The sequence below is a fragment of the Hirundo rustica genome, unplaced genomic scaffold (assembly GCF_015227805.2).
Source record: "Hirundo rustica isolate bHirRus1 unplaced genomic scaffold, bHirRus1.pri.v3 scaffold_86_arrow_ctg1, whole genome shotgun sequence".
Classification (NCBI taxonomy): Eukaryota; Metazoa; Chordata; class Aves; order Passeriformes; family Hirundinidae; genus Hirundo; species Hirundo rustica.
The window spans coordinates 176850-191039 of NW_026690714.1; the positions used below are offsets into that span (position 1 = coordinate 176850).

Here is a 14190-nt window from a genome sequence, read left to right on the forward strand (position 1 = left end):
CTGCTGGATTTGACTTCTGCAGAGGCTTCTTCAGCCTTCAGCTCCTCATTTCAGGAATTCAGTGCCCCAAGGTGCATTATCATTCAGAACACCTTAAAAGGCCAAGCCTCTGGGAATAATTTGATTTAGGTTTTCAAATTTTTGTGGTTAATTAAACAGATTTTGGAAGTGTGTCCATAGTGAATATATTTACAAAAGACAGTGAGAAAATATTTTTAGGTCCTGCTTAGGATTTTTTTCCTATTAATACATTTATATGTTCAATCTCCAATTGACATTGATCCCAAGGTACTTACTCATGCAGTTTGAGTAGATATGAAAATCAACATCCTTTATGTCTGACATTCAATCAGATTTTGTCCCTACTCGCCATCCCACCATTTCCCCCATCCAAGCCCTGGGACTCAGAGCAGCCTCGTGCAAATCTGAGCTCCCTCCACCCCAGGCTGGACCTGCAGGTTTCAGCTCCTGGGCTCCAACTCCCACCTGCTTCCCTTGGAGAAGGAGCTGCCCGAGACACAGAGGGATGTTCATTTATTGTCAGCCAACAAACCCAAGGGGAGGCACAGCTCCATCAAATGCAAAAGTCATTCTTCTCCCTGGCTCTGCCCTGCACCTGATCCCCACAGCCTGTCCTGTTTCTTTCATCCCTCCACTGACAGGAACTTTCTGGGACAAGGGAGCTCTGCTCTGGCTATTGAGTGAGGTCCAAGTGCAGCCACTGGAGTGGGAACCACAACTCATCAGGTTTATGTCCTTGGAGGGACCAGGAACTGGTGAGATTTGGAGGCACAGAAAGGTTTCTCTTCATGGGAAATATAAAAAAATGTGAACATGATAAAATTTAATAAACATGAAAACACTTCCCTCAGCTCCTTGTGACATCCCAGTAACATCTGACATGTCCACCAAGAAGAGGTAATATAAAAGATAAAAATACAGCTAAGATGCTGACTAAGATGTTATTTCAATATGCGAATGACCGGGCAACTCCCTGAAGCAGAAAGCATGAAGCCAGTGAAAGGAGACACGTTGAAATGACCCAAGAACAGCTGCAGGAGGAAATCTGGGAGCAACAGGAAGGACATAGATGCAGCTGCTCCACATGAAGAGATGTCCCTGGGCATGGCCATTCAAACAAGAGAGCTGGAAACACCTGAAGGAAGGGGGTCATGAAATATTAGACTGAATGTTGGTAGCAAAGGTAGAAGGGAAGATCAGTGTTTCTTATCTTGCCATCGGTAGAAAAATCCAGCACATCCAGGAAATTCCTCTTCCTGGTGGGCAAATTTTGCCACTTCTTAAAAGTACTCAAATGACCCAGATAGTAAAAATGTGCTTGTATAATATGAAACTAACAGATATTAAAACCTGTGCCCTTTTCCAGACATCAGCTGTGTGCCCATGCACAGGCAGTGCCACTTGTGCCCTGATGTGCTGAGCTGGGATTGGCATCTCTCAGAGAGGAGCTGAGGGAGAGCAGAGCACCTTGCAAGCTGCAGGTCCCTGACAGCCCCAGAGGGCTCCTGTCCCAAAAACATCTGCTCTGCTCCAGGCAGGAACAGGGACCAGCATTGTGCTGGGATCATCAGAGAACTGAGGTGTGTGCTGGAATTCAATCCCCTCCCCATCCCACAGCAGCCCTGCATTTCCCTCCTCCAGCCTTGGTCTCCAGCACAGCCATGGAGGCTCTTTGGGCTCTGGACTTTTCCTGCAGCCACCAAGGGCAGCTGAGCTCTGCCTTTGGCACAGTCAGCCCTGCCCAGCCCAGGCAATGCCCAGCAATTCCTTGTGTGTGCCTGGCCTTGCTGTCAGCCCCGGCAGCGGCTGCGTGGCCCCTTTGTGCCGCGCTGGCCCAGCCATGGTGCCACAGCCCCTGTGCAGGCCCAGGGCAGGACAGGAGCATTGCGGGTGGGAACGGCCCCTGTGCCGTGGTGCCCACAGCAGCCTTGGGGCTCTGTGCCCCATGGCCTCCCTGCTGGGCAGCCTCTGCCAGCTCCTGCACAGCCCGTGGCACCTGTGGGCCTGCACAGACAGCCCTGCCCCGGGCTCTGCCGGGCTCTGGGCCAGCAGAGAGGCCGGGCAGGGCTGGCCATGGCCGGGAACAGGCCCTGAGCCCCGCAGGAGGATGGAGCTGGGCCACAGCCAAACTGCCCCGCAAACCTGGGCTGAGCAGCCAGGGCTGGCAATGGCTGGGGACAGAGGCTGGCACTGACAAATGTCCTGGGCCGTGTTCCTGCTCTGTCCATGCCACCAAGGGCACAGAGCAGCCTCCTCTCTGGGCCACTTGCCTGTTTTCAATGCCTTCCACAGGCGCTGGCCCTGCCCCACAAGGCCTGGGCTGAGTCCTGCCCCTGCACGCTCACACAGGCTGAGATGGACACTGATGGTTTCTGTGCCAGGCTCTCTCAGCCCAGCCCAGCTCCCTCCAAGCTCTGCCAGCTGCCCTGAGCTCTCGGCAGCACCAAGGGCCTCTCCCCAGCACAGCCCAGCCGGCTCTGGCCCCACAGCTCTGCTCAGGGCAGGCTGCTCTGGGCAGGGGCCCCACGGCCTCAGCCCCTCGGAAGGGCACAGCAGCAGCTGCAGCTCAGACAGGACTCAGCCCCAGCCATGGGGAAGGTGCTGGGCCAAGGGAAAAGGAGGCTCCCTGTGTGCCCTGCTCCCCTGTCCCTGAGGTGCTGAGAGCTCTGCAGCCCCTGCTGCCATCCCATCTGCCCAGGCCAGCACAACAGCCCCAGCCTTGGGGCCCTCAAGAGCTGCTCCTGCTCCAGGCCCAGGGCCCATCCCAAAGCTGGGGCAGCCAGAAAGCTGTGCCCATTTCTGTTCATTCCTGCTGTGATGAGGATGGATCCTCAGCCCATTGGAGGTTGCTGATGAATTTTACTACTCCAGAGACCTCTTCCTTCTTGAACTCTTCAGTTATGGAGTTCAGTGAGAAAAGCTCATATCATTTGTACAAAACAACCAAAGAAAAGTGCCTAGGAATGATTTAAGTTTTCCATCCTTCTGATTTAAAAATCAAGACTCTTCATGGCTGACAATCAATCAGACTTTGTCCTCAACCCCTCCCCACCATTTCCCTCATCAAACCCCCAGCACTCCTACAGATCAGGAACAGTGTGGCCAGCAGGAGCAGGGCAGTGATTCTTCCCCTGTGCTCAGCACTGGTTGGGCAGCACCTCGAGTGTTGTGTCCAGTTCTGGACCCCCCAGTTTAGGAAGGACATGGAGGGGCTAGAGCATGTCCAGAGAAGGGCAACAAGGCTGGTGAGGGGTCTGGAACACAAGTCCTGTGAGGAGCAGCTGAGGGAGCTGGGGTTGTTTATCCTGGGGAAGAGAAGGCTCAGGGGAGACCTCATCACTCTTTACTGACAGGAGGGTGCTGCCAGGTGGGGGTGGTATCTTCTCCCAGGGAACAGTGACAGGACAAGAGGACATGGCCTTAAGCTGCACATGGTGAGGTTTATGCTGGACATTAGGAAATATTTTTCAGAGAATGTGTGATTGGGCATTGGAATGGGCTGCCCAGGGAGGTGGGTGACTCACTGTCCGTGGAAGTGTTTAAGGAAGGACTGGATGTGACACTCAGTGCCATGGTTTGGGTGACAAGGTCGTATTGGGTCACAGGTTGGACTTGATGCTCTCCAAGGTCTTTTCCAGCCTGCTTGATTCTCTGATGATGGTGATACTGCAGGGCCCTGGAGAAGCAAGGGGACATTGTGACACTGCAGGGCCTGGTGGCACTAAGAGGACCAGAGTGACACTGTGTACGACATGGCACCATAGAGCCAAGGGGCCATTGTGACCCTGTGGGGCTAAATGCAAGCAAGGAGTCCATGGTGACAGTCTGGGTCCTGGTGGAACCACAGAGGCCACTGGGACCCTGTGGGGCCTTGTTGAACCAAGGGGCCATGGTGCCACTGCAGAACCAAGGAGACCCTGGTGAGACCCTGGGGTCCAATGGAATCAAGGGGCCAGTATTCCATTGCAAGGGCTCTTGGAACTGAGGGAACAATTGTGCCACTGGGGTGCCCCATGGAACCAAGGGTCCCTGGTGATGCTGCAGGATCTTGTGTAACCAGGGCTCCATCGTGACACTGCAGGACCCAAGGATCCAAGGGACTTAGCGACACCAAGGGGTCCTGTGGAACCAAAGGGACATTGTGACACTTGGAGGCCTCATGGAATCATGGAGACTGTTGTGACACTCTAGGGCATCGTGGAACCATGGTGACAGCAAGTTGTCTGGGAGTGTTGATCTGCTGGAGGGTACAAAGGCTCTTCACAGGGAACTGTACAAGCTGAATCCAGGGCCCAAATCCAACAATGTGAGATTTAACAAGTCCATGTGCTGGGTCCTGCACTTTGGTCACAACAACCCCTGCAGCGCTACAGGCTGGGGACAGAATGGCTGGACAGCAGCCAGGCAGAGAGGAACCTGCAGGGACTGATGGACAAAAGGATGGACATGAGCCAGCAGTGTGCCCAGGTGGCCAAGAAGGCCAATGGCTCTGGGCCTGGATCAGGAAAGCTGTGACCAGCAGGACCAGGACAATGATTTCTTCCCTGTGCTCACTACTGTTTGGGCAGCACCTCGAGCATTGTGTCCAGTTCTGGGCCCCCCAATTTAAGAAAGATATGGAGGGGCTGTAGTGTGTCCAGAGAAGGGCAACAAGGCTGGTGAGGGGTCTGGAACACAAATCCTGTGAGGAGAGGCTGAGGGAGCTGGGATTGTTTATCCTGGAGAAGAAGACGCTCAAGGAAGACAAGGCAGTATCAGGGCAAAGGCTGGACTTGATGATGTCCAAGGCCTTTTCCAACCTTGCTCATTCTGTGATTCTCTGAAACCACCCTTGCAGCAGTTGCAGGATGAGCCCTGGGCCTCCTCTTCAGAAAGTCCAGCAGCCCAGGTCCCTCAGCTTCTCCTCACAGCTCCAAAGCCCATCATGTCAGCCCTGCAGAGCCTCTGCAGCTCCTCCTCCTTGCCCAGAACAGGGAGCTCCACAGCCAGACACAGCAGCCCAGATGTGCCCCCCTGGCCACAGGTGCCTCTGGCAGCACGAGGCACTGCAGGAGGCTGCAGACAATTCCTGAAGCACTTGGAGGATGATCCTGCTCCCCAGGGGACATTCTCATGGTGCTGGGAACTAAGGAACTGAAATGGGGAGTGGGGCCAGAGGGCCAAAGAGAAAACGGCAACCAGGGATAGGCTGTTTGCAGGGGAGGGAATAGCGGTGGGCAGTTGAAAGAAATTTGTAGCAGGAAGGGTAAAGAAATCCAAGGTGAAGCAAAGGAAATTCTGAGGGCAGTTTTGAGGTGGCTGCCAGGCAGCCCTGGCTCTGAGCAACAACATCTGCAGTGGCACTCACAGGAAACTCACAGCTCATGGGAACAAATTTTCTGTATGACTTCAGAGGCCACCACAAACCGGAGTGGTTTCCCTGCTGTCCCCCAGCCCTTCCTGGCCCCAGGGGCTGATGATGGCATTTGTGCTCCCTCAGGTTCATCTCCCCACACCAACACCATGGGGGTGCTCACGCCTGCTCTGGGCAGTGCAAACAGGGGCTCCTGAGCCAGTGCTGCCGTGTCTGTGCCTGCAAGGATGCGGCACCTGTGTGAGCTGGGGGAGAGGCCAGGGCTGCAGAGGGGGGATGTTGTTGGCAGGTGCATGAGGACGCTCTGGGACGCTGCCCTGGGGTGTCCAGCGCAGTGGGGATGGATCAGCCCCTGCTCTGCTGCTCCTTCCCGTCTCCCCCAGGCACCTTGCAGAGCCCCAGCCATGCTGTTTGCCCCCAGCCTGCCCACGGCCACCCTGGGGCTGCTCATGGGGCTTTTCTCTGCTGAGCATTGGCCTGGGCGTGTTCTGGAGAGAGCCTGGGCAAGGAGCATCAAGCCCTGTCTTGCAATGCAAGATGTAACCAAAAAAGTGTGTTCTATTACCATCTGTTAAAACCAGGAGGGCAGGTTGTTTATCTCTTCCATGACCCATCCCTCAAATCTCTGAGGGGGATCTTCTCTTGATGGGCCAGCTGTTAACACCAAATGGGGCAGTGTTCTTTATCTCTTCCATGACCCATCCTCCCTCCAGGGAGATATCTTCTGTTAATGGGCCATTGAGTCTCACTGCAGGACTGATAAAATTACATCACCCCATTGTGAGATGCTCCACCCAGAGGGAGGAGCCAAGCATTCCTACCTGGATATAATCTGAGATTTAAACACCAGAAGCAGCCTGTTTCCACTGGATTCCCAGAGGAAGACCAGACTCATCTGCACCACCACAGACCTTCAGAGGAAAACTACACCCTTCTACAAGATCATTGCTTCAACAAAACCACATCTGTCACTCCAGGAGGACTGCAGTGACGATTTGATTCGACTGCTAGCAACACCCTTAACAACCAGGTATCAAGTTGTAGTCTAACTCTATCAGCTTTTTTTTTTTTTTTTTTTTTTTTTTTTTTACTACTGCGTTTTTAGTTTAATTTTTAAATTTTTTAATTTAGGCCATGAGGAAGAGGAAGATGCTCCAGGACAGCCAGGCAGGTGAGGAGGAAGTCAGTGCCCCTTTCCCCCTCTCTCCTGCTCCATCTCCCAGCCCAGCATGGCCCCTGGCTGCTGGACAACCCTGCTGCTGATGCCGTCCTGCCAGGGATGCATTGAGAGGATCTCCTTCCCCTTCCCTCTGGCACTGAGCCAAATCCCATCCTCTCCTTTTCCTTCCTCACACAGACAAGATGCTGAGGATGGAGACCAGGCAGGACAAATCCCGAGGGCAGAACTTCATGGAAGAAGCCATTTTGAGTGGCTCCACTGTGCGGGACTCCAATGGGAAGGAAAAGCCCCAGAGATCCTGCAAGAGGAGGGCTTCCAAACCCATCCCAGGGTGCTCAGAGAATGGAAGACCCACCCTGAGCCAGGAAGATGGACAGAGCTTCAGCCAGAGCTCCCACCTGATCCAGCACCAGATGATCCAAACTGGGGAATGGCCCTACAGGTGTGGGGAATGTGGGAAGGGCTTCAAGCACAACTCCATCCTTGTGACCCACTGGCGCATCCACACCGGAGAGAGGCCCTACGAGTGCGGGGAATGCGGGAAGAGCTTCAGCCAGAGATCCCACCTGATCTGCCACCAGAGGATCCACAGCACGGAACGGCCCTACAAGTGTGAGCAATGTGGGAAGAGCTTCAGCCAGAGATCCCACCTGATCTGCCACCAGAGGACCCACACCAGGGAGAAGCCCCACCAGTGTGAGGAATGTAGGATGTGCTTCAGCCAGATTTCCCACCTGATCTGCCACCAGAGGATCCACACTGGGGACAGGCCCTACAAGTGTGGGCAATGTGGGAAGAGCTTCAGCCAGAGGTCCAACCTGATCCGCCACCAGAGGATCCACACCAGGGAATGGCCTTACTTATGTGAGCAATGTGGGAAGAGCTTCAGCCAGAGATCACACCTGATCTGCCACCAAAAGATCCACACCAGGGAGAGACCTTACGAGCGTCCCGAGGTTTCGGAGCGGCTTCAGTCTCCTCCTGCACCAGCGGATTCACATAGAGTAGGGACCCTTCCACTGCCCCAACTGCAGGAAGGGCTTCAAGCAAAACTCTACTCTTGTCACCCAACGAATCATCCACCAAAAGATCTGCACAGGGGAGAGGCCCTACCAGTGCAGGGAATGTGGGATAAGCTTCACCCGGACCTCCCACTTGATCCCCCACCAGAACATCCTCACTGGGGAAATGCCCTACAAGCATGCGGAATGCAGGAAGGGCTTCCACCAGAGCTTCCAACTGATCATCCACCAAATGATCCACAATGGGAAGAGGCCCTACCAGTGCAGGGAATGTGGGATGAGCTTCACCCGGACCTCCCACTTGATCCCCCACCAGAACATCCTCACTGGGGAAATGCCCTACAAGCATGCGGAATGCAGGAAGGGCTTCCACCAGAGCTTCCAACTGAACATCCACCAAATGATCCACAATGGGAAGAGACCCTACCAGTGCAGGGAATGTGGGATGAGCTTCACCCGGACCTCCCACTTGATTCCCCCACCAGAACATCCTCACTGGGGAAATGCCCTACAAGCATGCGGAATGCAGGAAGGGCTTCCACCAGAGCTTCCAACTGAACATCCACCAAATGATCCACAATGGGAAGAGACCCTACCAGTGCAGGGAATGTGGGATGAGCTTCAGCACATGCTCCCACCTGCTCTGTCACCGGATGATCCAAACCAGGAAATGGCCCTACGAATGTCCCGCTTGTGGGAAGAGCTTGTCCATGAGCTCTCACTTGAGCAGACACCAATGGAACCACCAGTAAGGGAAGGCCTGTGAGTGCCCCGACTGTGGGAAGAGCTTCATGCACTGCTCCAACTCCATCCCCCATCAGAGGACCCAACTGGGCAGACCCCTGGTGACCCACGTTCCCAGTGATCTGTGTTGGCAAGACACTGTGCTGGTGGTCCTTTTGTTTGGTGGTCTCTAGTATTATTTTGATTAATTTTCATCCCTTAAAACAAAATTTGGGGTAAAGAAGCATTTCTAGTCTCACTTTTTACAGATGTTTAGAGGTTATCTGGGATTCAGGGAGATAACTTGGGAGGATTTGGGGGTTTCGGGAGTATTCGGTGTAGTTGTCTCCATGTCTTGGCACACAAAGATACAGGAGGGTTTGACCTGTCACCTCAAAACTACTCAATGCCACTGAAAACTTCTCAGTCCCACCCAAAATTACTTGATTCTGCTGCCGGTCAGGGTGGAGTAGGGCGTGAAGGGGATTGGGCAAAGCAAGATGCACATCAGGAGGGGTGAGGGGGGCATAAGGTGGGGCAGGATGGGTGGGATGGGGTTTGGGAGGTGTGAAATGGGGGAAGTACAGCTTGGGAAAGGGGTCTTGATGTCCAACAGGGGTGGGGTGGGTTGGGGTTGGGATTGGAGACGTGGGGTGGTGTCTGGAATGAGATACCCAAAATTTGGGGATGATACACCCTGTTACTGAGGGAGTTTTTGGATATTCCATGTTACTGAAGAGATTTTGGAGTATCTCACATTTCTGAAGTGGTTTTGGGTCTCTCCCCAACTCTGGGTGGTTCCTGAGAGCTGCTCCATGGAGCCCCATTGCCAGGGGTGGTTGCCGTGGGCACGAACTCAGACCTGCAGCCAGAGTCCATTGCCTTGGTGCTGGAGAGCAGAGAAATGATGAATGGCCCCAGACATCTCCAGTGTGTGTTTGGGGGCCAGGGCAAGTTCTGCATAGGTGGGGAGGTCACTGCCCCAGCCAGAGCCACTGCAGCCTCTGGTCCAGCCCCAAAGTGGCTGCCAAGCCCCTGGCACCCCAAAAACCCCACCTGTGAGAGGCACCAGAGCAGGTGAGGCTGTGACACTGACACGTCCCATGGCTGCAGAGCTCACAGCAGCTGAGACGGTGCTGGATCCAGGGGAAGCTGTGGATCTCACTCTCTCTCTCTTCTCCTGACTTCCTCTTCTCAAAATCTGAAGAACTTGGAGAGGTTAGAGTTTGCTCAGTCAGTGTTTGTGAAATGATTTACTGTAACTCCATGTTGCTTTAAGTTTTTCCAAGTACGTCATTCTCTGAAGTCTGCAAGTATAAAGTTTGTTCTCCACCCTCCTGAGAAGTTTGTTGTTTACACCGTATGAGGGGATCAAGGTACCTCAAGTCCCTTTCCAGCACCGGCTGAGCGAGCTTGGGGCACAGCAGCAGGAACTGCAGGGCTGAGCAAGGCCTGGGTTTTGGCTGGAGGAAGCAGAAAGGCCAAGCCCTGAGCCCAGGCCTGGCACAGCAGGGCCTGTCCCTCACGGGTGCCTCGGGGCTGTTTGTGGGGCAGTGGGATGGGAGGGGCAGCAAGGACAAATGTCATCAAACTGCAACCTCTGCCAGCCTCCTCAGGGAGGGGCCAGGGAGGACCAAAGTGCAGCCCCTGAAAGGAAAGTTCCTTCTGTGGGGCCTCCAGAGGCGCTGCCAGAGCCCAGGGGACAAAGGCCTGGGTGCCTGTGGCCCTGCCAGCCCTGCCCAGCCCTTGGCCATCTGTCCTGCAGGCTGTGCCCCCTGTGCGTGCTGCTCCTGTGCCCTGGCCGGCTGCACACGCCCCTCTCGCTGTCCCCCCCAGCATTTCTCAGCCCAGCATTTCTGTGCCCTCCCTGGGCTCCCTGCACCCAGAGCTGCTGGCTCCTGGCACACAGAGCCAGGGCAGGAGCCCACCCTGCCAAGGGCCTTTGGAGCAGGGTGGTGGCTGCCATGGCTTCTGACCCCAGCAGCTGCTCCTAGGATGGTTCCATGGAAACCCAGCACAGCAACGCTGCTGTGCATTGTCCCTCCTGAGGCTCAGACACTGTCAGGGCACATTCCCTGCCTGTAGGATTCATGCCTGACCCAAGCACTGCACTTATGTCTCCAGTATTGCTTTCCAACAAAAACGGGAAGACAAACTGTTCATAGCTCATGGTATTTCAGAGTGTCTAAAGCTTGCTAAGTCATCAGTCTTAAAGGTGAGATCTGTTTGGAATTAATGGGATGGAGAAGTAGTGCAGGATGGAAAAGGGGATCATAGAAATAAATGGAGGAAAACATCTTGGCTTATTTCTTTTCATTTTCATTTCTCTTCTGAAAAGCTGTTCCAGTTTTCCAGGAATCTTCTCCACAGTCATACCTACTCTTTTCAAGAACCATTCCTGGAGGACAAGGTCGAGCTCCTGTCACAGGATGTGACTGCAGCTTCTCTTGGCTTTCCACACTGTTAGTGCAGCACAACTCTTGCAGCAAAGCAGGACAAATGTTTGGAGAATTTTACAACTTGTCCTTTCTTTCCTTGTGGACTGGGGAGTTGTGCCATTTTTAAGGTTTTCATTGTGACTGTTCCAGGCTTGAAAAACAGGACTTGCTGGGGGATGCAACCCTGACTGAACTCAGAGAAAGAATCTCCAGAGCCTGCAGCCAGAAGTGGAGAGTTGTGTGATAATCATTCCAACATATCCTTGGACACCTGGAAAGTGACCTAAAACATGAAAATGTGTTGACATAGGTAGTTTGTTTCTGTTTTCAGTTTAGATGATTCTACATGACTTGTGCTGGTTTACATCAAGAGAACTATCAGTTCATGATAAGCACCAGAACAAGCTGCACCTCCCAGAGTAAATGCAAGAAAGAATCTGAAACAGAGAAATGCAGGGAGTGACTTGGTGAACCTTGTCCATGAGGAGGGTAATTTTTTCCAATAATTTCTAATCCATTCCCTCTGCTGTTGTCTTTCTGAAAAAAGGCCATTTTCTTCCCAGATGCCTCATGAAATGAGAAGCCTGAGCTTGTGGAACTGCCTGAAAGATACCCTGTTCCTCTACAGGGACACTCAGGCTGAAAAAGGAAGCAATTTAGAAGTAATTGTATTAAAGCAAACCAGTAGTTAAGTAGAGATTGATATCACTCTCCCAGAACAATGCCCATGGGTAAATCCCTTTGGCTCAGCCTGGAGCAGTGACCTTGAGGGGTGTCCCCACTGCAGGGAGAAATCTCCACACTCTCCCAAGAAGGGAAATGTCAGGAGATGCTGCCATTAAAATTTGGTATGGGGCTTTTCTAATCTGAAGTGCTGCTCTGTCAGTCAGATGTGCCCAGGCTGTGCCAGCTCAGCAGCTCTGCAGAAGCTCTCAGTGGTGTCACTTGGTTGTTCCTTTCTCTGGGGATTTTACCAGCTCTGCCACAGCTTCAGCTCCCTCTCAGGATGTTGAACTTTGGGATGGAGGAGTCAGGCTGCTTTCAGTCATTATTCACCACAAAAACAGTGTGACCATCCCTCCTTCATTTCCCACTGAGGGCTTTCCAACCAGAGCCTTGCTGGAGTTGTTTGAGCCCATTGCAGGCAGAGCCTCCGGCTCCAGCAGGAACTGCCTTTCCTGTGCCAGGACCAGGGCAGATCCCGCTGCAGGAAAAGCCCCAGGCCAGCCCCAACACAGTGAAGGCCTCGGGCACAAGTGCAGAGTGCCGTGCTGGGAGCTGTGCCAGGGAGAGCCTGAGGCACCAAAGGCACCTTGGCAGCAGCAGCTGCTTCCAGGCCATGGCCAGAAGCCTCCCTTGGCAAGGCGGCCTGGTGGCCACCACTGCAGAGCTGCTGCTCCAGGGCTCATTTCTGGATGGGCTCTGAAAAGCCACTTCTGTTCCAGGAGTCTGACTGGGAAGCAATTGGCCCCAGTGCCTTGAGAACAAAATATTAATGACAAAACTTCATCCCAGCAGAGACAAGGCAGGGGCAGAGGAAAGGGGAGAGCCAGGCCCAGGGAACAGGGCTGCCATGGTGATGGCTGTGAGGACACTGCCACTGCAGCAGCCTGGCTGCTCCTCAGCAGACATTCTGGCCAGAAGTGTTGTGAGGTCACCCAGCACCTCAGAGAACCCACACAACAGGGATTCCATCCTTGGGGAGGGGTTTTCACTGTGTCAGGTTGCACCAAGCTCCTGCTCTTGGAGCATTCCTGGCATTGGGGCATCCACTTCTTCCGAAAAAATGGTTGCAGTCTTGTGCCACTCTCATTTAAAATATCTCCTCCTTCTAACAAATCCAAATCCACCCTCACTCAGTTAAAAGATATTGACCCTTGTTCTGTCAGTGCAATATTTTGAAGCAAATACCTTTGACCACTGCTTCTACTTTCACTGACCTTGGAGATGACCCAAAAACCTCCCAAGATGCGGTTTGGAGGCGTCATCACACAAGCAGCATGTAGAGGATTGTGGCTCTGGGCTTAGTGGTGTGCACACTGAAGAGAAGAGTAGCCAGGGAGGGATTGAAAGTGGTTCCAGAGATGCTGGAATTTTCTTCTTTGTATAAAACAGCCTGAGAGGGAAATAATGGCACAAGGGCAGCTGGGGAGGCCCAGGCTGGACACCAGGAGAAAGGAATTTCCCTCCCAGGGCAGGGTTGTGGTGTAACACATCCCCCAGAGGAGTCTGGAGCAGCCCAAGGCTCTGTGTGCCCAGGCAGAGGCAGGCAGGATGCAGAGCTGTCAGCAAAGGAAGGGGCCAGCGAGGTGGGGCAGCCGGGGGATGACGACAGCCTGCAGGGACAGAGGCACAGGGCAAAGCCGTGAACTTGGGGCTCTCAAGAACTTCACCTGCTCCAGGCCCAGGGCCCATCCCAAAGCTGGGGCAGCCAGAAAGCTGTGCCCATTTCTGTTCATTCCTGCTCTGGTGAGGATGGATCCTCAGCCCCTTGGAGGTTGATGATGAATTTTAGTACTCCAGAGGCCTCTTCTTTCTTGAGCTCTTCAGTTCAGGAATTCAGGGAGAAAAGCTTGTAAATATTTGTTCAATATGCCGAACAAGAAAAGCCCATGGGAATAACTGAAGTTTTTAGTTCTTGTGTGGTTAATTAGACAATTTCAGAAGTGTATTCAAAAGGAATACACTATATTGAAAACAATGCAGAGAGAACTGTTTTCCTGTTTAATTTTCCTGTTTATAGATTGATATCAGCAATGTCCAATTGATATGGACTCCCAGCACCTTCTAATGCAGTCTGAACAGATATGAAAATCAAGACCCTTCATGGCTGACAATCAATCAGACTTTGTCCCCACCCCTCCCCACCATTTCCCTCATCCAACCCCTGGCACTCCTATGGATCAGGAACAGTGTGGGCAGCAGGAGCAGGGCAGTGATTCTTCCCTTTGCTCTGGACTGGTTGGGCAGCACCTCGAGTGCTGTGTCCAGTTCTGGGCCCCCCAATTCATTAAGGACATGGAGGGGCTGGAGCGTGTCCAGAGTAGAGCAACAAGGCTGGTGAGGGGTCTGGAACACAAGTCCTGTGAGGAGCGGCTGAGGGAGCTGGGGTTGTTTATCCTGGAGAAGAGGAGGCTCAGGGGAGACCTCATCACTCTTTACTGACAGGAGGGTGCAGCCAGGTGGGGGTGGTATCTTCTCCCAGGGAACAGTGACAGGACAAGAGGACATGGCCTTAAGCTGCACATGGTGAGGTTTACGCTGGACATTAGGAAATATTCTTCACAGAATGTGTGATTGGGCATTGGAATGGGCTGCCCAGGGAGGTGGGTGACTCACTGTCCATGGAAGTGTTTAAGGAATGACTGGATGTGAGCACTCAGTGCCATGGTTTGGGTGACAAGGTGCTGTTGGGTCACAGGTTGGACTTGATGCTCTCCAAGGTCTTTTCCA

The 14190-nt window shown here is 53.3% G+C and overlaps 1 pseudogene; it reads left to right on the plus strand.

Moving 5' to 3' along the window:
- Positions 1-8328, plus strand: part of LOC120748189 (zinc finger protein 850-like) — a 122020-nt pseudogene extending 113692 nt beyond the window's left edge.
- The last annotated feature ends 5862 nt before the right edge of the window (positions 8329-14190 follow it).